This window comes from Pogona vitticeps, chromosome 3 (genome assembly GCF_051106095.1).
Source record: "Pogona vitticeps strain Pit_001003342236 chromosome 3, PviZW2.1, whole genome shotgun sequence".
NCBI classification, from domain to species: Eukaryota; Metazoa; Chordata; class Lepidosauria; order Squamata; family Agamidae; genus Pogona; species Pogona vitticeps.
In genome coordinates this window covers 113,877,569-113,887,551 of record NC_135785.1, presented here as the reverse complement: position 1 = coordinate 113,887,551, position 9,983 = coordinate 113,877,569, and the positions used below count along the sequence as shown (strand labels likewise).

At 41.7% G+C, this 9,983-nt stretch overlaps 1 protein-coding gene across 2 annotated transcripts in view; it reads left to right on the top strand.

Moving 5' to 3' along the window:
* SAMD8 (sterile alpha motif domain containing 8) overlaps positions 1 to 9,983 on the top strand; it is a 127,879-nt gene that overhangs the window by 48,662 nt on the left and 69,234 nt on the right. The gene's annotated exons all lie outside the window — the stretch shown is intronic.

Below are 9,983 nucleotides of genomic sequence, written 5' to 3'. Positions count from 1 at the left end.
GATTGATTGATTGATTGATTGGATTTCTATCCCACCCATCTAGACCAAAGGTTCTCACCAGAGCTCACTTCCTTTCTTACTCATGGGGGAGGGACTGCTTTGTCTTTAGGACTGAAAAGCAGAAATTGCAATCACAATCTGCCTAACGGAGATGAGGACGAATCTCCTCTTTGACACTTAAAACACAGTTTTGCTGAGAAGATCATAATGAGTGCTGTGCCATTTTCCTGCCCTCTCTTTGCTTTTTTTTGCCTCAAAGTTTGAGATGGCATACGTATGTGTGTACACACTCGCACACACACAAACACACATTCAGAGGCAGAAAGCTATAAGAAAAAAAATACTGTTAGGAAAAAGATCCATCTTTGCTGGAATCAGCAGTTTCCACCAGAAACATCCCTTCTCTCCATCCTCTTTTTTTATTTTTATTGATCAGAAGTAATATAGCACTTCTCTGATACAGCATCAATTTTGACAAACATAATAAAAATAGAAAAATAGTTTGGAGGAGGGGAGACAGCAGGTACTCAGTTGAAGGGAAGTGCTGTAAAAAAGTTCCTCATTGTTAGTGTTACTCTAAACAGCCCTGCAACTGTTCCTTTGCAGCAGGATAGGTGATCACACTTACCAGAAACTGGAGAAAAGCAATGCCAGATAACTTGGGACGAAATAGCCATTCCCTTAGGCATCCTTCAGTCTCGAAAGACTATGGTAGCATGCTCTGTATGGAGGACTTGGAACAGCGTCTAGTGTGGCTGAGGAGGCCAATTTGAGAGTGACAATCCCTTCCACACTGAAGACAAATCCAATCTGTCCCCTGTCCAGCTCCCTGGTTTTGCTGCTTTTGTGATTTCCTCTTTGCCTCGGCCTGCTGGGCAAGGGTCGCTTCAAATTGGGAGAGGCCACGATGCAGTGCCTGCCTCCAGGCTGAACGCTCAGATGTCAGGGTTTCCCATCTGTTGAGGTCTATTCCTAAGGCCTTCAGATCTCGCTTGCAGACGTCCTTGTATCGCAGCTGTGGTCTCCCTCTGGGGCGATTTCCCTGCACTAATTCTCCATACAGGAGGTCCTTTGGGATCCGACCATCAGCCATTCTCACGACGTGCCCAAGCCAACGTAGACGTCGCTGTTTCAGCAATGTATTCATGCTGAAAATTCCAGCTCGTTCTAGGACTACTCTGTTTGGGACTTTTTCCTGCCAGGTGATGCCAAAAATCTGTCGGAGGCAACGCATATGGAACGTGTTCAGCTTCCTCTCCTGCCGTGCACAAAGGGTCCAGGACTCGCTGCAGTACAGGAGTGTGCTTAGGACACAGGCTCTATAGACTTGGATCTTTGTATGTGTCGTCAGCTTCTTATTGAGCCATACTCTCTTTGTGAGTCTAGAGAACATGGTGGCTGCTTTGCCAATGCGTTTATCCAGCTCGACATCCAGAGAGATGGTTGAGCCAAGGTACACAAAGTCATGAACAACCTCCAATTCTTGTGTAGAGATGGTAATGGAAGGAGGTGAGTCCACGCCCTGGCCCATGACTTGTGTTTTCTTCAGGCTGATTGTTAGTCCAAAGTCTTGGCAGGCCTTGCTGAAACGATTCATGAGTTGTTGGAGGTCTTCAGCAGAGTGGGCAACGATGGCTGCATCATCTGCGAAGAGGAAGTCCCGCATGCATTTCAGTTGGACTTTGGTCTTCGCTCTCAATCTGGAGAGATTAAAGAGCTTTCCGTCTGATCTAGTCCGGAGATAGACACCCTCGGTTGCAGTTCCAAAGGCATGCTTCAGCACGACAGCAAAAAAGATCCCAAAAAGTGTTGGTGCGAGGACACAGCCCTGTTTCACTCCGCTTCGGATGTCAAAGGGGTCTGATGTTGAGCCGTCAAAAACTACAGTGCCTTTCATTCCCTCATGGAAAGATCTGATGATGTTAAGGAGACGAGGTGGACATCCAATCTTGGGAAGTATTTTAAAAAGGCCATCCCTGCTAACCAGATCAAATGCTTTTGTAAGGTCTATGAAGGCCACTAAGAGTGGCTGTTGTTGTTCCCTGCATTTCTCCTGCAGCTGTCGGAGGGAGAATATCATGTCAGTGGTGGATCTATTAGCTCGAAATCCGCACTGTGATTCTGGATAGACTCTGTCTGCAAGCACCTGGAGCCTCTTCAGAACAACACGGGCAAGCAGCTTCCCTACAACGCTAAGAAGAGAGATGCCACGGTAGTTATTGCAGTCACCCCTGTCTCCTTTGTTCTTGTACAATGTGACAATGTTTGCATCCTTCATGTCCTGTGGTACTCCACCTTCCCTCCAGCAGAGACAAAAGATTTCGTACAGTTCGGTGGTGATGATCTCCTTACAGCATTTCAGCACTTCAGCAGGGATGTTATCCTTTCCAGGTGCCTTGCCGGAGGCGAGGGAGTCCAAGGCCGCTTTTATTTCTGCTAGGGTTGGTTCGCTGTCCAGCTCTTCCAAGACAGGTAGGCACTCAATGTTATTTAATGCTTCTTCGGTTACTACATTCTCTCTGGAATATAGCTCAGAGTAGTGCTGTACCCAGCGTTCCATCTGCTGTGCTCGGTCCTGGATGAGCACACCTGGATGAGCACACCTGTCTGATCTGTTGCTCCTCTGGTGCAATCAGGAAAGCCAGGAGGGAAGGTGTGGTGGTATGCTATATTCAGGTCACATGCAACAATATGGACTTTCTCAGCCTGGATAAATCTGTCTTCCCTCACAGTATTTCTCTTTTCTTTATGTAATATTGTTTGAGACTACAACAGTTAGTAGATTAGTCTTTTCTTCCCCCTCACACCTTTTTGTATGTTTACAACTGACAAGCAGTTCTTGCGATAATTTAAAACAATTTTTAAAAAGGGGGGGGGGGTTCTCACTTTAGCATGAACTGTATATATGTGAAGAAATGGTTGCAAGTGAAGGCTGGCGATGTCCTCAGCACACAGTACAGCTTGCTTTCCCTATGCTTCTGGATGGGCAGGGAAGATGAAGAGCTGTCAGGTATGCTTATTTACTAGTGCATTGAACAAAGGATTCATGTATGTACATGTAAATATTTTCAAATTGAATACTGGGGGAAGCTTTTCATGTTGATGCAATGCTCTGCAATTTTGGTCAAAAAGGGACACTAGTAATGGGCAATCATTATAGGTTCTGCTCATTATAGAAAACCCCCAAATTGATGCCATATTTTGAACAGTTAGTGAAACTGTATATGTGTTTGTCACTGAGTAGTTGGTGGGAAATGGGAAGATAGTAGGATTCCAGTTACATAATTTGCTGTTTGCATTTTTAGATCTAGAAATAGAAGCGTTTGTGTTGTAGCAGTAATTGGTGTTGAGGATGGCCAACTGAGATTATGATAATCAAACTGAGTAATATGTATAGTAAAATATATTGTGATGTGTTCCCCTCTATATAGTGGTGGTGGTAGTAGTAGAAGTAAGCTGTTGAGTGAGTTTTCATTTATGGCCAACATTTTTAGGGTTTTCCAACTAGGGAATATGTAGAAGTAGTTTACCATTCCCTTCTGCTGGGAGTACCTTAGGACTGCTCAGTTTACCCAAGGCCACATAGGCTGGCTCTTCTCCTGAGAAGCATAATAGGGAATTGAATGCCCAACCTCTGGCTCCACAGTCAGATACCTAAACCACTGAGGTATCCAGCCAGCTTATCTGTAAGCCATTCCCTACCAGCCGAATAAAAAGAGCCAATTCCCTGGTGAAAAATGCTGGGCTTTACGTGAACTTTAATCATCAGTTTTAATTTCAATTTTGCCAAATGCAATGCCAACCACGAGGTAAATTGCCAATGTAGTTGCACCCTGAGTTAAAAGAGAAGGGCACAGAAAGCTGTGTCAAGCATTCTCTGGAATTAGGAGTCTTAGCCTTGCAGTAGATGAAAGGAGAAAAGATTGCAGCTGACAAGAATCATTTCAGTGTGTCATGATTTTTTTTAAAAAAATAAACTTTAAAAATAAAGATAGGTTGTTTTAATGCTTTAATTATTATGATGATTTTAATGGTTCTACGGTTTAAAATGTTTTTGTGATGTCTGTGAGCTGCCTTGAGCACTGTTTTTCAGACGAAGGGTGGGATAAAATGTATACATACATATTTACATGCATATGTAATGAATACTCTCTAAGGCCTAAAATGCAGTGGGTGGCAAAATGCCACTCTCCAGAAGGTGCTATTTTGCAACCTCCAGCATGGCTATGCTGTGCAGGGCTGAATGAATATTCAGACTAAGAACATCTGGCAGGCCACATATGCCCCACCTCTGGCCTCAAATCTAGGCAAGAGATGCTCATACAGATAGCAAGCAGACTGTTCCAGAGTAATAATTCTGTAGTGGTTCTGAAATATTTTGGGTGCTCTCTGTCATAGTCATCCAAAGGACACTGTGGAATCGAACTCCCAGCTTATAGCTCTGCAGCCAAATACTTCAACCATACTGTTATAGGACCCAGCAATGTCACCCACAGTATCAACTGTTTGTTCACTGGCTCATCTTCCAATGTGATGCAACATTTTCCATCATCAGCATCCTTATCTATTCTATTTAGGGCAGATACACCAGTCTCAGTAAGAAATAATAAATAGCCACAAATCTGCAATGACAACATTTATTTTAAAGAAAGGGTAACATGTCAACATCTTTGAACAGTCATTAACTTTACAGTTCCTGTTGTGAAACAAAGAAACTTCAAAGGGAGCTTTGTATGAGAGATTAGCAAGATGTTTTTCCAGTCTTTCCACAGAAGCTTCAATGGGGATGAGATTTTCATGTCCATTGGCTATTGTGCTGCCAGTACATTTATGTTATACTGGCAAGCATAGTTTTCTAAGTGGTGAGTATTAATGATGTAGTTGCCACTGTCAGTACTTTCTAATTGAAATATCATTTCTCTCTGATTGCATTGTCTGCAATCCTACCCTGCACAACCATGTGTACCATCTGTACACTAGAAATTCTGGATGACACATACTTCCATCAAAGATGGCCACAGTCCACAATTCTGTTCTTTTTATATCAAATTTGGATAACCCCTTAAATATTACAAAGGGACGTGGTGGTGCTGCGGATCAAACTGCAGAAGCCTCTGTGCTGCAAGGTTGGAAGACCTGCAGTTGTAAGATCAATTCCATGCGACGGAGTGAGTTCCCGTTGCTTGTCCCAGCTCCTGCCAAACTAGCAGTTTGAAAGCATGTAGATAAATAGGTACCACCATGGTGGGGAGGTAATGGCGTTCCACGTCTAGTCACATTGGCCACAGAAACTGTATATGGACAAATGGTGGCTCTATGGCTTGGAAACAGGGATGAGCACCGCCCCCTAGAGTTGGACGCAACTGGACAATTTGTCAAGGGAAACCTTTATCTTTACCATTAACAAGAGCAAACAAGGTATAGGGGATAGAGGGACAAGAACTCAGAAGACCCAGGTTCAAGTCTCTGTCCAGTCAAGGAAATTTGTATGATGTGTGTGGCATTGGTAAAACCATTCCTTAATTATCTCACATACCTTGAAAGCACTATTAAGAGTGCTATAAGTTGGGTGCAACTTGACTGTACATAACAGTACCATGGTCATTTTTAACTATCATGGCTCCTGGTTCAGTGGCTTATCACAATCTTAAGGGTGACAACTGACTATTTCATGCCATTTTCATCCCTCTTAGTCATACGGTGGCCTTTTTGCAAAACAGGAAATGATTACACGTTTGCTATAGGCCTAAAAAAAAGTCTGGAAAGGGGAAGAGAGAGTTCTGATGTGGCCAATTTCATGTCCTATATTCTAGCCAAATGACAATTTGGGGCTTTTTTTTTTAATTTAGGGGCCACAGTGCAGTGCCTGGTGGGCTGCATGCAGCCAAGGGGCTGCAATTTACCCACATCTGTATTACGGAGGGAGGGGAAAAACTGTTTGCCATTCCTGCTAAAAATGGAATACTGGGAGCATGTATACAGTTTTGCATTTTAAACACCTTCATAATTAAAATGGAGATTATTTCTGGTATCTAATGCTAAATAGGCGTGCAAAATAAGCACCATTTTTGTGGTAGAAATGTTAGTATATTTTTTAAAGTTAAAAAAATAACATGAGTATCTGTAACCCTGAGTATCTGTTTTTTGCCAGCTGTTCCTTGGCTATAAGGGTGCTTCAAAGAGTCTTGTTAGTTCATGTCAGTCAATGTGCACATGTTGGACCACGTTACTACTGTCCCTTTGCCTGCCACTCCCTGGGCGGCCACCTGAGGGATGTCAGGGCTATCAGGCCCAAAATATTGGCCCTGAAATCAGCCCAGGCTACCCTACTCTATTGATGAACCTGTGCCCAAAGTGTAGTAATGACTTAGGCACCATTTAATGTTTCAGCGGAGTACCAATAGGTTTGCTATACATTATGCATTTCTGCTTGAGGTAAAAGACAGACATTCTGCAGAATGGATGGTAGATATAATTCACTGTTCAGCCTAGGAGTGTAAGTGGTTCATCCATCTCATCATGCTTTTTAAATCCATCAGGTGCCATTTAAAAACTGATTACCGGAGAGGAGGTGAAACAGGGCTTTGCCATAGATCTGTGTCCAAGAATTCTTATAGGTGGCATTGATGGGTGTCTGGTTATCAATAAGCCCCTAGTCTCTGTCTTGAGCATTACTTAGCCTGTACCTAAGGTGTGCTCTAACTATAGCAATGTTTGATTGCAGCCTACCTGACAATTTTTCTTATCCTCATGAAATGAGAATGGTTGCCTTTTAACCATCAGTTTTAAAAAATATATAAGATTTGTTGAATGAAAATGTGTGAGTTACCTGAGACAGATGTCAAGAACAAAGACTCCTAGGCAAGAACTGATTGTTGTGGATACTGCAGACAAAGAAGAGCTGTGCACTGATGTGACAAATAAGCTATTTTTCAACTCCTTTTCTTTCTAGTGTATCTTTGGGAGGAAGAGAGTAAAATACGTTCTGTGCCCAACAGTTCAAGAATGCTCTCTGAGCATGAAACCAAAGCAAATTTGCTCTGAAAAATCAGTTCAGAAACAGAACCATATATTAGAGGAATTTATTTGCAAACAGAGAATAAAGTGGACATCCGGGAACACATTTCAAAGGCACCAAGGTCCTTTTGATTTATTGTGCGTTTGGCAAGAACAAGCTAAGTAAGCCTAGGCTACCTGCAAGCTTGTAGGCCATTGCCTTTGTTATTCCAGTTGTGTGGTTCTGGCAAACCCTTTTGCTCTGAAGATCTGTGTATCCTGTGGAACACACCAGCATTTCGTCTGAACAAGGTGCAATATTTAAGCTGCCTGAAATTGCAGTAGGGAAGAAATCTAGCACATCTTCCTTTTTGCATTGTGGTTCGGCTGGCAGCCCTCCATTCAAGAATGGAAAAAGTCAGCAGGTGACAAAAAAAAAAAAATCTGCCTGGAGACATCCCTTAGAAGTATATCTTAATAAGTGTATCCATGAAAAGTAGTGATACATGGCAATCACTTTCTCTGGGTTTGAACGTATTTTGGAATGAATGTATTGTATTCTGAAAAGTGATCCTTGTTCAAAGTATGGTTATTATAGCTATATTGACATGCATGTGCTTAAAGCTTGCATTCACCAAGTATAGTCACATATTCCTTACCGTGAGACATCCTCCTAAATCCAAGCCAGAAAGGCTGAAAGATGCTCATAACCTAGCATTCTGTCACATAAATATTCTGAGACATAATGTTGATCTTTATGATGTAGTAGAAATTTCTTTTATTCAATATGCCTGGCATGTAATCAACATATATGATACTTTTTAGTGATGGCTTTTAGCTAATAGAATACATTTGAACTTGGAACTTGGATAATTTTTAGGATTTAGCTGACCTGGAATTAATTCTCTACTTAGAGGGCTGATTCCTATACCTCTTGAATTTGGCAGAGAAATTAAAACTGTGTTTTCACACACTTTACTAGGAAACAGTAAGACTTGGGTCATGTACAATCATGCACCACATTTTCATCTGAGTGGATCGGAAGCAGTTCTTGAAACATTTGAGGGTATACTTTTAACGTCCTATTTTGTGGGGTCCTGTTTCCACACATTTTTCAGTAACAGTGTTAATATATGTATATTACATTTCAGTATTCCATCTCATTCAGATTTATCCCCAACAGTTTGGTACGTACATGAAAACTATTATCTAGCTATTTACGCACACACAGAGATAAATGGAATCCTGTGGAAGAAAAAGAGAAGAGGCATGTTTGTTGTTACAGGGAAAGTGAAGCATATAATCAAAAGCAACCACGTAGTTTTCTCCCAAGCTAGCAATATCTAGCAAGTGGGAAGTACCTCACAATTAATCACTGATGTATGAATAACATATTTCCTTTTCTTTGGCTTTTTTTTTTGTACGTGATCCTTCTTTCCTGATTCATTCTCTTCATGTGTCATAGTTTACTACACTGTAAGGCCTTGTCTCTTCTGATTTGTTTATGATACTTAATACAATTATAGACACATTGTAAGTAATAAATTGATGGTGATGGTAACTTAATTTGATGAAGGGTGGCTTTATATTTCAAAATAATCTTAGAATAATTAGACAGATTTATCTCGATTAGTGACTAACAGAAGAATCAAACTGAGGGACAGATCAAATATGACTTTACATATGTTGTGAGAATAAATACATCTTTGAACCTTGGGGGCGGCACATCCAGACAAACTGAGCATGGTCCAGAAGCTAAGAGAACCCCAAGATCCAAGCCAGGTTTGTTGGGCCTGCACAGACAATAGTGCTCAGGGAGGTGCAGAGATTGATACCGAACACATTTGAAGGTCAGAGGATTCTGGGAAGAGAAGGGGGTGAAAAAAGCGGTTGAAAGGAGGGTTTCAGAGAGCATAGAAGAAGAAAAATGAGTTCAACCAATTTGTTGCAGGATAGAAGTAATTTTTCCTTAAACATTAAAAAAAATGGCACTTAGTAAGAAGCTGCAATATGGAGGGAAAGTACCTACCAAAAGCTCATTATTGTTGGAAAGCATGTTTTCTCTTAGAACCCTGATAGATTCTTCTCAAGTGGGGCTAGGAGGTTCCTGTGTTTTAGGCCCTGCCAAGTAGAACGTGAATTTTCACATCAGGAATGCAGGCTAGCAAAGGCACTCAAAGCCAGAACTGGGAATCGATTGGAGAGGGGGCCCTTGGCTAAAATCCTAGGTTCTGTAACTGACAGTAGTGATGGAAATAGAATTTCTCAAGATGGGAACAGTAGCAAAACCTTGTCTAAACACAGAAACAGAAAGCCTGGCACTTAAGCCTGGAATCTTGGGCAGGGTCTTTTATTCTGCTCTACTTCTTTCTCCCTGCTTGGCCATTTTCAGTATTTACCATTCAGATTCCTACTCTGCTTTCAGCCAGAAGAAGAGAAAGATACGGGGCAAGGGGCAGGTGAGAGGGTGTCATTTCTGCTGTGCTGAATGCTATCTAGGGTTATGTCTAAGAAAGCAAATAATAGCCATGAGCCCAATGCTAGTTAGTCTCCCTATCGTGATTTCCTTCTGAGTGGAAGGTAATATTTCAAACAGCAGGATATTCTGGGGAAATATAACCTTCTGTGTGGCTGTAATGGCTTACACCCAGTCATCTAATTTATCCCTATATGTAGGGAGTTTGGGAGTGTTATATTTTTTGACAGAAACTTTGGGATCTAAGAGCATGTGGCTATTCTTCAATCTCTTATTTTAACTCTGTCTGACCTGAAAGACTACAGCTTTTGCAGCGGTAGGCTTCCAGCTGCATATCTTAACCAGGCATAATTTAAATTTCCCTAGCAGTCCCATGAATCAGAATATAATAATGGAAGTATCGGCAGGGATATTGTGCAGAACCAGGTAAACAGCAGCTGATCAACAAAGTGAAAAATTGGTACCTCAGCACAATCTGAACAATGTACCAGAAGGTTCTGGCAAGCTTGAA